Genomic DNA, 14,749 nt, shown 5'->3' on the forward strand with positions numbered 1-14,749 from the left:
GAACTGAGCATGTGGAGAGACGTTCGTTCATCTAGAACAAATGGAACATGTTTCAGGAGAAACTTTTACTCTGGATTCTCAGTCTGTTTCCTAATGCCGGTTTGAAGTTCCTGCAGTTTTCACTGTAAAACCGAGTTGGTGCTAGTACCTCCCCATATATATGTATGGAGTGGAGTTTGGAAGTGAAAAGAAACTTTGTGTTCCCAACAAGTTAAGTGAAGAACGGCTTTCAAACACAATTTTCTCTCAGAACTGAGCATGTGGAGAGACGTTCGTTCAACTAGCAAAAAGGGAACGGGTTGCAGGGGAAACTTTTACTCTGGATTCTCAGTCTGTTTCCTAGTGCCGGTTTGAAGTTCCTGTAGTTTTCACTGTAAAACCGAGATGAAGCTAGTACCTCCCCATATATATGTATGGAGTGGAGTTTGCAAGTGAAAAGAAACTTTGTGTTCCCAACAAGCTAGGTGAAGGACGGCTTTCACACACACTTATCTCTCAGAACTGAGCATGTGGCGAGACGTTCGTTCATCTAGCACAAAGGGAACGGGTTGCAGGATAAACTTTTACTCTGGTTTCTCAGTCTGTTTCCTAGTGCCGGTTTGAAGTTCCTGCAGTTTTCACTGTAAAACCGAGTTGGAGCTAGTACCTCCCCATATATATGTAATGAGTGGAGTTTGCAAGTGAAAAGAAACTTTGTGTTCCCAACAAGCTAGTTGAAGGACGGCTTTCACACACCTTATATCTCAGAACTGAGCTTGTGGAGAGACGTTCGTTCATCTAGCACCAAGGGAACGGTTTGCAGGAGAAACTTTTTCTCTGGTTTCTCAGTCTGTTTCCTAGTGCCGGTTTGAAGTACCTGCTGTTTTCACTGTAAAGCCGAGTTGGAACTTGTACCTCCCCATATAAATGTATGGAGTGGAGTTTGCAACTGAAAAGAAACTTTGTGTTCCCAAAAAGCTAGGTGTAGGACGGCTTTCACACACACTTATCTCTCAGAAATGAGCATGTGGAGAGACGTTCGTTCATCTAGCACAAAGGGAACGGGTTGCTGTAAAAACTTTTACTCTGGGTTCTCAGTCTGTTTCCTAGTGCAGGTTTGAAGTTCCTGCAGCTTTCACTGTAAAACCGAGTTGGAGCTAGTACCTCCCCATACATATGTATGGAGTGGAGTTTGCAACTGAAAAGAATCTTTGTGTTCCCAACAAGCTAGGTGATGGACGGCTTTCACACACAATTATCTCTCAGAACTGAGCATGTGGAGAGACGTTCATTCATCTAGCACAAAGGGAACGGGTTGCAGGGGAAACTTTTACTCTGGTTTCTCAGTCTGTTTCCTAGTGCCGGTTTGAAGTTCCTGCATTTTTCACTGTAAAACGGAGTTGGAGCTAGTAACTCCCCATATATATGTATGGAGTGGATTATGCAACTGAAAGAAACTTTGTGTTCCCAACAAGATACTTGAAGGACGGCTTTCACACACACTTATCTCTCAGAACTGAGCATGTGGAGAGACGTTCGTTCATTTAGCACAAAGGGAACGGGTTGCAGGAGAAACTTTTACTCTGGTTTCTCCGTCTGTTTCCTAGAGCCGGTTTGAAGTTCTTGCATTTTTCACTGTAAAACCGAGTTGGAGCTAGTACCACCCCATACAGATGTATGGAGTGGAGTTTGCAAGTGAAAAGAAACTTTGTGTTCCCAACAAGCTAGGTGAAGGACGGCTTTCACACACACTTATCTCTCAGAACTGAGCATGTGGAGAGACGTTCGTTCATCTAGCACCAAGGGAACGGGTTGCAGGAGAAACTTTATCTCTGGTTTCTCAGTCTGTTTCCTACTGCCGATTTGAATTTCCTGCACTTTTCACTGTAAAACCGAGTTGGAGCTAGTACCTCCCCATATATATGTATGGAGTGGAGTTTGCAACTGAAAAGAAACTTTTTGTTCCCAACAAGCTACGTGAAGGACGTCTTTCACACACACTTATCTCTCAGAATTGAGCATGTGGAGAGTCGTTCGTTCATCTAGCACCAAGGGAACGGGATGCAGGAGAAACTTTTACTCTGGTTTCTCAGTCTGTTTCCTAGTGCCGGTTTGAAGTTCCTGCAGTTTTCACTGTAAAACCGAGTTGGAGCTAGTACCTACCCATATAAATGTATGGATCGGAGTTTGCAACTGAAAAGAAACTTTGTGTTCCCAACAAGCTAGGTGAAGGACGTCATTCACACACACTTATCTCTCAGAACTGAGCGTGTGGAGAGACGTTCGTTCATCTAGCACCAAGGGAACTGGTTGCAGGAGAAACTTTAACTCTGGTTTGTTAGTCTGTTTCCTAGTGCCGGTTTGTATTTCCTGCAATTTTCACTGTAAAACCGAGTTGGAGGTAGTACCTCCCCATATATATTTATTGAGTGGAATTTACAACTGAAAAGAAACTATGTGTTCCCAACAACCTAGGTGAAGGACGGCTTTGACACACACTTGTCTCTCAGAATTGAGCATGTGGAGAGACGTTCGTTCATCTAGCACCAAATGAACGGGTTCCAGGAGAAACTTTTACTCTGGTTTCTCCATCTGTTTCCTAGTGCCGGTTTGAAGTTCCTGCAGTTTTCACTGTAAAACCGAGTTGGAGCTAGTACCACCCCATACAGATGTATGGAGTGGAGTTTGCAAGTGAAAAGATACTTTGTGTTCCCAAAAAGCTAGGTGAAGGACGGCTTTCTCACACACTTATCTCTCAGAACTGAGCATGTGGAGAGACGTTCGTTCATCTAGCACCAAGGGAACGGGTTGCAGGAGAAACTTTATCTCTGGTTTCTCAGTCTGTTTCCTACTGCCGGTTTGAATTTCCTGCACTTTTCACTGTAAAACCGAGTTGGAGCTAGTACCTCCCCATATATATGTATGGAGTGGCGTTTGCAACTGAAAAGAAACTTTTTGTTCCCAACAAGCTACGTGAAGGACGTCTTTCACACACACTTATCTCTCAGAATTGAGCATGTGGAGAGTCGTTCGTTCATCTAGCACCAAGGGAACGGGATGCAGGAGAAACTTTTACTCTGGTTTCTCAGTCTGTTTCCTAGTGCCGGTTTGAAGTTCCTGCAGTTTTCACTGTAAAACCGAGTTGGAGCTAGTACCTACCCATATAAATGTATGGATCGGAGTTTGCAACTGAAAAGAAACTTTGTGTTCCCAACAAGCTAGGTGAAGGACGTCATTCACACACACTTATCTCTCAGAACTGAGCGTGTGGAGAGACGTTCGTTCATCTAGCACCAAGGGAACTGGTTGCAGGAGAAACTTTAACTCTGGTTTGTTAGTCTGTTTCCTAGTGCCGGTTTGTATTTCCTGCAATTTTCACTGTAAAACCGAGTTGGAGGTAGTACCTCCCCATATATATTTATTGAGTGGAATTTACAACTGAAAAGAAACTATGTGTTCCCAACAACCTAGGTGAAGGACGGCTTTGACACACACTTGTCTCTCAGAATTGAGCATGTGGAGAGACGTTCGTTCATCTAGCACCAAATGAACGGGTTCCAGGAGAAACTTTTACTCTGGTTTCTCCATCTGTTTCCTAGTGCCGGTTTGAAGTTCCTGCAGTTTTCACTGTAAAACCGAGTTGGAGCTAGTACCACCCCATACAGATGTATGGAGTGGAGTTTGCAAGTGAAAAGATACTTTGTGTTCCCAACAAGCTAGGTGAAGGACGGCTTTCACACACACTTATCTCTCAGAACTGAGCATGTGGAGAGACGTTCGTTCATCTAGCACAAAGGGAACGGGTAGCAGAAGAAACTTTTCCTCTGGTTCTCAGTCTGTTTATTAGTGCCGGTTTGAAGTTCCTGCTGTTTTCACTGTAAAACCGAGTTGGAGCTAGTAACCCCCCATATATATGTATGGAGTGGAGTTTGCAACTGAAAGAAACTTTGTGTTCCCAACAAGCTAGGTGAAGGACGGCTTTCACACACACTTACCTCTCAGAACTGAGCATGTGGAGAGACGTTCGTTCATCTAGAACAAATGGAACATCTTTAAGGAGAAACTTTTACTCTGGGTTCTCAGTCTGTTTCCTAGTGCAGGTTTGAAGTTCCTGCAGTTTTCACTGTAAAACCGAGTTGGTGCTAGTACCTCCCCATATATATGTATGGAGTGGAGTTTGGATTGAAAAGAAACTTTGTGTTCCCAACAAGTTAAGTGAAGAACGGCTTTCACACACACTTATCTCTCAGAACTGAGCATGTGGAGAGACGTTCGTTCATCTAGCAAAAAGGGAACGGGTTGCAGGGGAAACTTTTACTCTGGTTTCTCAGTCTGTTTCCTAGTGCAGGTTTGTAGTTCCTGCAGCTTTCACTGTAAAACCGAGTTGGAGCTAGTACCAAACCATATAGATGTATGGAGTGGAGTTTGCAAGTGAAAAGAAACTATGTGTTCCCAACAAGCTAGGTGAAGGACGGCTTTCACACACACTTACCTCTCAGAACTTAGCATGTGGAGAGACGTTCGTTCATCTAGCACAAAGGGAACGGGTTGCAGGAGAAACTTTTACTCTGGTTTCTCCATCTTTTTCCTAGTGCCAGTTTGAAGTTCTTGCAGTTTTCACTGTAAAACCGAGTTGGAGCTAGTACCTCCCCATATAGATGTATGGAGTGGAGTTTGCAAGTGAAAAGAAACTTTGTGTTCCCAACAAGCTAGGTGAAGGACGGCTTTCACACACACTTATCTCTCAGAACTGAGCATGTGGAGAGACGTTCGTTCATCTCGCACAAAGGGAACGGTTTGCAGGAGAAACTTTTCTTCTGGTTTCTCAGTCTGTTTATTAGTGCCGGTTTGAAGTTCCTGCAGTTTTCACTGTAAAACCGAGTTGGAGCTAGTAACCCCCCATATATATGTATGGAGTGGAGTTTGCAACTGAAAGAAACTTTGTGTTCCCAACAAGCTAGGTGAAGGACGGCTTTCACACACACTTACCTCTCAGAACTGAGCATGTGGAGAGACGTTCGTTCATCTAGCACAAATGGAACATGTTTCAGGAGAAACTTTTACTCTGGATTCTCAGTCTGTTTCCTAATGCCGGTTTGAAGTTCCTGCAGTTTTCACTGTAAAACCGAGTTGGTGCTAGTACCTCCCCATATATATGTATGGAGTGGAGTTTGGAAGTGAAAAGAAACTTTGTGTTCCCAACAAGTTAAGTGAAGAACGGCTTACAAACACACTTATCTCTCAGAAATGAGCATGTGGAGAGACGTTCGTTCATCTAGCAAAAAGGGAACGGGTTGCAGGGGAAACTTTTACTCTGTTTTCTCAGTCTGTTTCCTAGTGCCGGTTTGAAGTTCCTGTAGTTTTCACTGTAAAACCGAGATGAAGCTAGTACCTCCCCATATATATGTATGGAGTGGAGTTTGCAAGTGAAAAGAAACTTTGTGTTCCCAACAAGCTAGGTTAAGGACGGCTTTCACACACACTTATCACTCAGAACTGAGCATGTGAAGAGACGTTCGTTCATCTAGCACAAAGCGAACGGGTTGCAGGAGAAACTTTTACTCTGGTTTCTCAGTCTGTTTCCTAGTGCCGGTTTGAAGTTCCTGCAGTTTACACTGTAAAACCGAGTTGGAGCTAGTAACTCCCCATATATATGTATGGAGTGGAGTTTGCAACTGAAAGAAACTTTGTGTTCCCAACAAGCTACGTGAAGGACGGCTTTCACACACCTTATATCTCAGAACTGAGCTTGTGGAGAGACGTTCGTTCATCTAGCACCAAGGGAACGTGTTGCAGGAGAAACTTTTTCTCTGGTTTCTCAGTCTGTTTCCTAGTGCCGGTTTGAAGTACCTGCTGTTTTCACTGTAAAACCGAGTTGGAGCTTGTACCTCCCCATATAAATGTATGGAGTGGAGTTTGCAACTGAAAAGAAACTTTGTGTTCCCAAAAAGCTAGGTGTAGGACGGCTTTCACACACACTTATCTCTCAGAAATGAGCATGTGGAGAGACGTTCGTTCATCTAGCACAAAGGGTACGGGTTGCTGGAGAAACTTTTACTCTGGGTTCTCAGTCTGTTTCCTAGTGCAGGTTTGAAGTTCCTGCAGCTTTCACTGTAAAACCGTGTTGGAGCTAGTACCTCCCCATACATATGTATGGAGTGGAGTTTGCAACTGAAAAGAATCTTTGTGTTCCCAACAAGCTAGGTGATGGACGGCTATCACACACACTTATCTCTCAGGACTGAGCATGTGGAGAGACGTTCGTTCATCTAGCACCAAGGGAACGGGTTGCGGGAGAAACTTTTACTCTGGTTTCTCAGTCTGTTTCCTAGTGCCGGTTTGAAGTTCCTGCAGTTTTCACTGTAAAACCGAGTTGGAGCTAGTACCTCTCCATATATATATATGGAGTGGAGTTTGCAAGTGAAAAGAAACTTTGTGTTCCCAACAAGCTAGGTGAAAGACGGCTTACACACACCTTATATCTGAGAACTGGGCATGTGGAGAGACGTTCGTTCATCTAGCACAAAGGGAACGGGTTGCTGGAGAAACTTTTACTCTGGGTTCTCAGTCTGTTTCCTAGTGCAGGTTTGAAGTTCCTGCTGTTTTCACTGTAAAACCGAGTTGGAGCTAGTACCTCCCCATACATATGTATGGAGTGTAGTTTGCAACTGAAAAGAAACTTTGTGTTCCCAACAAGCTAGATGATGGACGGCTTTCACACACACTTATCTCTCAGAACTGAGCATGTGGAGAGACGTTCGTTCATCTAGCACAAAGTTAACGGGTTGCAGGAGAAACATTTCCTCTGGTTTCTCAGTCTGTTTCCTAGTGCCGGTTTGAAGTTCCTGCACTTTTCACTGTAAAACCGAGTTGGAGCTAGTAACTCCCCATATATATGTATGGATTGGATTTTGCAACTGAAAGAATCTTTGTGTTCCCAACAAGCTAGGTGAAGGACGGCTTTCACACACACTTATCTCTCAGAACTGAGCATGTGGAGAGACGTTCGTTCATCTAGCACAAAGGAAACGGGTTGCAGGAGAAACTTTTCCTCTGGTTTCTCAGTCTGTTTCCTAGTGCCGGTTTGAAGTTCCTGCAGTTTTCACTTTAAAACCGAGTTGGAGCTAGTAACTCCCCATATATATGTATGGAGTGGAGTTTGCAACTGAAAAGAATCTTTGTGTTCCCAACAAGCTAGGTGATGGACGGCTTTCACACACACTTATCTCTCAGGACTTAGCATGTGGAGAGACGTTCGTTCATCTAGCACCAAGGGAACGGGTTGCGGGAGAAACTTTTACTCTGGTTTCTCAGTCTGTTTCCTAGTGCCGGTTTGAAGTTCCTGCAGTTTTCACTGTAAAACCGAGTTGGAGCTAGTAACTCCCCATATATATATATGGAGTGGAGTTTGCAAGTGAAAAGAAACTTTGTGTTCCCAACAAGCTAGGTGAAGGACGGCTTTCACACACCTTATATCTGAGAACTGGGCATGTGGAGAGACGTTCGTTCATCTAGCACCAAGGAAACGTGTTGCAGGAGAAACTTTTTCTCTGGTTTCTCAGTCTGTTTCCTATTGCCGGTTTGAAGTTCCTGCTGTTTTCACTGTAAAACCGAGTTGGAGCTAGTACCTCCCCATATATATGTATGGAGTGGAGTTTGCAACTGAAAAGAAACTTTGTGTTCCTAACAAGCTAGGTGAAGGACGGCTTTCACACACACTTATCTCTCAGAACTGAGCATGTGGAGAGACGTTCGTTCATCTAGCACAAAGGGAACGGGTTGCTGGAGAAGCTTTTACTCTGGGTTCCCAGTCTGTTTCCTAGTGCAGGTTTGAAGTTCCTGCTGTTTTCACTGTAAAACCGAGTTGGAGCTAGTACCTCCCCATACATATGTATGGAGTGGAGTTTGCAACTGAAAAGAAACTTTGTGTTCCCAACAAGCTAGATGATGGACGGCTTTCACACACACTTATCTCTCAGAACTGAGCATGTGGAGAGACGTTCGTTCATCTAGCACAAAGTTAACGGGTTGCAGGAGAAACATTTCCTCTGGTTTCTCAGTCTGTTTCCTAGTGCCGGTTTGAAGTTCCTGCACTTTTCACTGTAAAACCGAGTTGGAGGTAGTAACTCCCCATATATATGTATGGAGTGGATTTTGCAACTGAAAGAAACTTTGTGTTCCCAACAAGCTAGGTGAAGGACGGCTTTCACAAACACTTATCTCTCAGAACTGAGCATGTGGAGAGACGTTCGTTCATCTAGCACAAAGGGAACGGGTTGCAGGAGAAAATTTTCCTCTGGTTTCTCAGACTGTTTCCTAGTGCCGGTTTGAAGTTCCTGCAGTTTTCACTTTAAAACCGAGTTGGAGCTAGTAACTCCCCATATATATGTATGGAGTGGAGTTTGCAACTGAAAGAAACTTTGTGTTGCCAACAAGCTAGGTGAAGGACTGCTTTCACACACACTTATCTCTCAGAACTGAGCATGTGGAGAGACGTTCGTTCATCTAGCAAAAAGGGAACGGGTTGCAGGAGAAACTTTTACTCTGGTTTCTCCGTCTGTTTCCTAGTGCCGGTTTGAAGTTCTTGCAGTTTTCACTGTAAAACCGAGTTGGAGCTAGTACCTCCCCATATAGATGTATGGAGTGGAGTTTGCAAGTGAAAGAAACTTTGTGTTCCCAACAAGCTAGGTGAAGGACGGCTTTCACACACACTTATCTCTCAGAACTGAGCATGTGAAGAGACGTTCGTTCATCTAGCACAAAGCGAACGGGTTGCAGGAGAAACTTTTACTCTGGTTTCTCAGTCTGTTTCCTAGTGCCGGTTTGAAGTTCCTGCAGTTTACACTGTAAAACCGAGTTGGAGCTAGTAACTCCCCATATATATGTATGGAGTGGAGTTTGCAACTGAAAGAAACTTTGTGTTCCCAACAAGCTACGTGAAGGACGGCTTTCACACACCTTATATCTCAGAACTGAGCTTGTGGAGAGACGTTCGTTCATCTAGCACCAAGGGAACGTGTTGCAGGAGAAACTTTTTCTCTGGTTTCTCAGTCTGTTTCCTAGTGCCGGTATGAAGTACCTGCTGTTTTCACTGTAAAACCGAGTTGGAGCTTGTACCTCCCCATATAAATGTATGGAGTGGAGTTTGCAACTGAAAAGAAACTTTGTGTTCCCAAAAAGCTAGGTGAAGGACGGCTTTCACACACACTTATCTCTCAGAAATGAGCATGTGGAGAGACGTTCGTTCATCTAGCACAAAGGGTACGGGTTGCTGGAGAAACTTTTACTCTGGGTTCTCAGTCTGTTTCCTAGTGCAGGTTTGAAGTTCCTGCAGCTTTCACTGTAAAACCGTGTTGGAGCTAGTACCTCCCCATACATATGTATGGAGTGGAGTTTGCAACTGAAAAGAATCTTTGTGATCCCAACAAGCTAGGTGATGGACGGCTATCACACACACTAATCTCTCAGGACTGAGCATGTGGAGAGACGTTCGTTCATCTAGCGCCAAGGGAACGGGTTGCGGGAGAAACTTTTACTCTGGTTTCTCAGTCTGTTTCCTAGTGCCGGTTTGAAGTTCCTGCAGTTTTCACTGTAAAACCGAGTTGGAGCTAGTACCTCCCCATATATATATATGGAGTGGAGTTTGCAAGTGAAAAGAAACTTTGTGTTCCCAACAAGCTAGGTGAAGGACGGCTTACACACACCTTATATCTGAGAACTGGGCATGTGGAGAGACGTTCGTTCATCTAGCACCAAGGAAACGTGTTGCAGGAGAAACATTTTCTCTGGTTTCTCAGTCTGTTTCCTAGTGCCGGTTTGAAGTTCCTGCTGTTTTCACTGTAAAACCGAGTTGGAGCTAGTACCTCCCCATATATATGTATGGAGTGGAGTTTGCAACTGAAAAGAAACTTTGTGTTCCTAACAAGCTAGGTGAAGGACGGCTTTCACACACACTTATCTCTCAGAACTGAGCATGTGGAGAGACGTTCGTTCATCTAGCACAAAGGGAACGGGTTGCTGGAGAAACTTTTACTCTGGGTTCTCAGTCTGTTTCCTAGTGCAGGTTTGAAGTTCCTGCTGTTTTCACTGTAAAACCGAGTTGGAGCTAGTACCTCCCCATACATATGTATGGAGTGGAGTTTGCAACTGAAAAGAAACTTTGTGTTCCCAACAAGCTAGATGATGGACGGCTTTCACACACACTTATCTCTCAGAACTGAGCATGTGGAGAGACGTTCGTTCATCTAGCACAAAGTTAACGGGTTGCAGGAGAAACATTTCCTCTGGTTTCTCAGTCTGTTTCCTAGTGCCGTTTTGAAGTTCCTGCACTTTTCACTGTAAAACCGAGTTGGAGCTAGTAACTCCCCATATATATGTATGGATTGGATTTTGCAACTGAAAGAAACTTTGTGTTCCCAACAAGCTAGGTGAAGGACGGCTTTCACACACAATTATCTCTCAGAACTGAGCATGTGGAGAGACGTTCGTTCATCTAGCACAAAGGAAACGGGTTGCAGGAGAAACTTTTCCTCTGGTTTCTCAGTCTGTTTCCTAGTGCCGGTTTGAAGTTCCTGCAGTTTTCACTTTAAAACCGAGTTGGAGCTAGTAACTCCCCATATATATGTATGGAGTGGAGTTTGCAACTGAAAAGGATGTTTGTGTTCCCAACAAGCAAGGTGATGGACGGCTATCACACACAATTATCTCTCAGGACTGAGCATGTGGAGAGACGTTCGTTCATCTAGCACCAAGGGAACGGGTTGCGGGAGAAACTTTTACTCTGGTTTCTCAGTCTGTTTCCTAGTGCCGGTTTGAAGTTCCTGCAGTTTTCACTGTAAAACATAGTTGGAGTTAGTACCTCCCCATATATATATATGGAGTGGAGTTTGCAAGTGAAAAGAAACTTTGTGTTCCCAACAAGCTAGGTGAAGGACGGCTTACACACACCTTATATCTGAGAACTGGGCATGTGGAGAGACGTTCGTTCATCTAGCACCAAGGAAACGTGTTGCAGGGGAAACTTTTTCTCTGGTTTCTCAGTCTGTTTCCTAGTGCCGGTTTGAAGTTCCTGCTGTTTTCACTGTAAAACCGAGTTGGAGCTAGTACCTCCCCATATATATGTATGGAGTGGAGTTTGCAACTGAAAAGAAACTTTGTGTTCCTAACAAGCTAGGTGAAGGACGGCTTTCACACACACTTATCTCTCAGAACTGAGCATGTGGAGAGACGTTCGTTCATCTAGCACAAAGGGAACGGGTTGCTGGAGAAACTTTTACTCTGGGTTCTCAGTCTGTTTCCTAGTGCAGGTTTGAAGTTCCTGCTGTTTACACTGTAAAACCGAGTTGGAGCTAGTACCTCCCCATACATATGTATGGAGTGGAGTTTGCAACTGAAAATAAACTTTGTGTTCCCAACAAGCTAGGTGAAGGACGGCTTACACACACCTTATATCTGAGAACTGGGCATGTGGAGAGACGTTCGTTCATCTAGCACCAAGGAAACGTGTTGCATTAGAAACTTTTTCTCTGGTTTCTCAGTCTGTTTCCTAGTGCCGGTTTGAAGTTCCTGCTGTTTTCACTGTAAAACCGAGTTGGAGCTAGTACCTCCCCATATATATGTATGGAGTGGAGTTTGCAACTGAAAAGAAACTTTGTGTTCCTAACAAGCTAGGTGAAGGACGGCTTTCACACACACTTATCTCTCAGAACTGAGCATGTGGAGAGACGTTCGTTCATCTAGCACAAAGGGAACGGGTTGCTGGAGAAACTTTTACTCTGGGTTCTCAGTCTGTTTCCTAGTGCAGGTTTGAAGTTCCTGCTGTTTTCACTGTAAAACCGAGTTGGAGCTAGTACCTCCCCATACATATGTATGGAGTGGAGTTTGCAACTGAAAAGAAACTTTGTGTTCCCAACAAGCTAGATGATGGACGGCTTTCACACACACTTATCTCTCAGAACTGAGCATGTGGAGAGACGTTCGTTCATCTAGCACAAAGTTAACGGGTTGCAGGAGAAACATTTCCTCTGGTTTCTCAGTCTGTTTCCTAGTGCCGGTTTGAAGTTCCTGCACTTTTCACTGTAAAACCGAGTTGGAGGTAGTAACTCCCCATATATATGTATGGAGTGGATTTTGCAACTGAAAGAAACTTTGTGTTCCCAACAAGCTAGGTGAAGGACGGCTTTCACACACACTTATCTCTCAGAACTGAGCATGTGGAGAGACGTTCGTTCATCTAGCACAAAGGGAACGGGTTGCAGGAGAAACTTTTCCTCTGGTTTCTCAGTCTGTTTCCTAGTGCCGGTTTGAAGTTCCTGCAGTTTTCACTTTAAAACCGAGTTGGAGCTAGTAACTCCCCATATATATGTATGGAGTGGAGTTTGCAACTGAAAGAAACTTTGTGTTCCCAACAAGCTAGGTGAAGGACTGCTTTCACACACACTTATCTCTCAGAACTGAGCATGTGGAGAGACGTTCGTTCATCTAGCACAAAGGGAACGGGTTGCAGGAGAAACTTTTACTCTGGTTTCTCCGTCTGTTTCCTAGTGCCGGTTTGAAGTTCTTGCAGTTTTCACTGTAAAACCGAGTTGGAGCTAGTACCTCCCCATATAGATGTATGGAGTGGAGTTTGCAAGTGAAAAGAAACTTTGTGTTTCCAACAAGCTAGGTGAAGGACGGCTTTCACACACACTTATCTCTCAGAACTGAGCATGTGGAGAGACGTTCGTTCATCTAGCACAAAGGGAACGGGTTGCAGGAGAAACTTTTGCTCTGGTTTCTCAGTCTGTTTATTAGTGCCGGTTTGAAGTTCCTGCAGTTTTCACTGTAAAACCGAGTTGGAGCTAGTAACCCCCCATATATATGTATGGAGTGGAGTTTGCAACTGAAAGAAACTTTGTGTTCCCAACAAGCTAGGTGAAGGACGGCTTTCACACACACTTACCTCTCAGAACTGAGCATGTGGAGAGACGTTCGTTCATCTAGAACAAATGGAACATGTTTCAGGAGAAACTTTTACTCTGGATTCTCAGTCTGTTTCCTAATGCCGGTTTGAAGTTCCTGCAGTTTTCACTGTAAAACCGAGTTGGTGCTAGTACCTCCCCATATATATGTATGGAGTGGAGTTTGGAAGTGAAAAGAAACTTTGTGTTCCCAACAAGTTAAGTGAAGAACGGCTTTCAAACACACTTTTCTCTCAGAACTGAGCATGTGGAGAGACGTTCGTTCAACTAGCAAAAAGGGAACGGGTTGCAGGGGAAACTTTTACTCTGGATTCTCAGTCTGTTTCCTAGTGCCGGTTTGAAGTTCCTGTAGTTTTCACTGTAAAACCGAGATGAAGCTAGTACCTCCCCATATATATGTATGGAGTGGAGTTTGCAAGTGAAAAGAAACTTTGTGTTCCCAACAAGCTAGGTGAAGGACGGCTTTCACACACACTTATCACTCAGAACTGAGCATGTGGAGAGACTTTCGTTCATCTAGCTCAAAGGGAACGGGTTGCAGGAGAAACTTTTACTCTGGTATCTCAGTCTGTTTCCTAGTGCCGGTTTGAAGTTCCTGCAGTTTTCACTGTAAAACCGAGTTGGAGCTAGTAACTCCCCATATATATGTATGGAGTGGAGTTTGCAACTGAAAGAAACTTTGTGTTCCCAACAAGCTAGGTGAAGAACGGCTTTCACACACACTTATCTCTCAGAACTGAGCATGTGGCGAGACGTTCGTTCATCTAGCACAAAGGGAACGGGTTGCAGGATAAACTTTTACTCTGGTTTCTCAGTCTGTTTCCTAGTGCCGGTTTGAAGTTCCTGCAGTTTTCACTGTAAAACCGAGTTGGAGCTAGTACCTCCCCATATATATGTAATGAGTGGAGTTTGCAAGTTAAAAGAAACTTTGTGTTCCCAACAAGCTAGTTGAAGGACGGCTTTCACACACCTTATATCTCAGAACTGAGCTTGTGGAGAGACGTTCTTTCATCTAGCACCAAGGGAACGGTTTGCAGGAGAAACTTTTTCTCTGGTTTCTCAGTCTGTTTCCTAGTGCCGGTTTGAAGTACCTGCTGTTTTCACTGTAAAGCCGAGTTGGAGCTTGTACCTCCCCATATAAATGTATGGAGTGGAGTTTGCAACTGAAAAGAAACTTTGTGTTCCCAAAAAGCTAGGTGTAGGACGGCTTTCACACACACTTATCTCTCAGAAATGAGCATGTGGAGAGACGTTCGTTCATCTAGCACAAAGGGAACGGGTTGCTGTAAAAACTTTTACTCTGGGTTCTCAGACTGTTTCCTAGTGCAGGTTTGAAGTTCCTGCAGCTTTCACTGTAAAACCGAGTTGGAGCTAGTACCACCCCATACAGATGTATGGAGTGGAGTTTGCAAGTGAAAAGAAACTTTGTGTTCCCAACAAGCTAGGTGAAGGACGGCTTTCACACACACTTATCTCTCAGAACTGAGCATGTGGAGAGACGTTCGTTCATCTAGCACCAAGGGAACGGGTTGCAGGAGATACTTTATCTCTGGTTTCTCAGTCTGTTTCCTACTGCCGGTTTGAATTTCCTGCACTTTTCACTGTAAAACCGAGTTGGAGCTAGTACCTCCCCATATATATGTATGGAGTGGAGTTTGCAACTGAAAAGAAACTTTTTGTTCCCAACAAGCTACGTGAAGGACGTCTTTCACACACACTTATCTCTCAGAATTGAGCATGTGGAGAGTCGTTCGTTCATCTAGCACCAAGGGAACGGGATGCAGGAGAAACTTTTACTCTGGTTTCTCAGT

Source organism: Camelus dromedarius, chromosome 16 (assembly GCF_036321535.1).
Source record: "Camelus dromedarius isolate mCamDro1 chromosome 16, mCamDro1.pat, whole genome shotgun sequence".
Lineage (NCBI taxonomy): Eukaryota > Metazoa > Chordata > Mammalia > Artiodactyla > Camelidae > Camelus > Camelus dromedarius.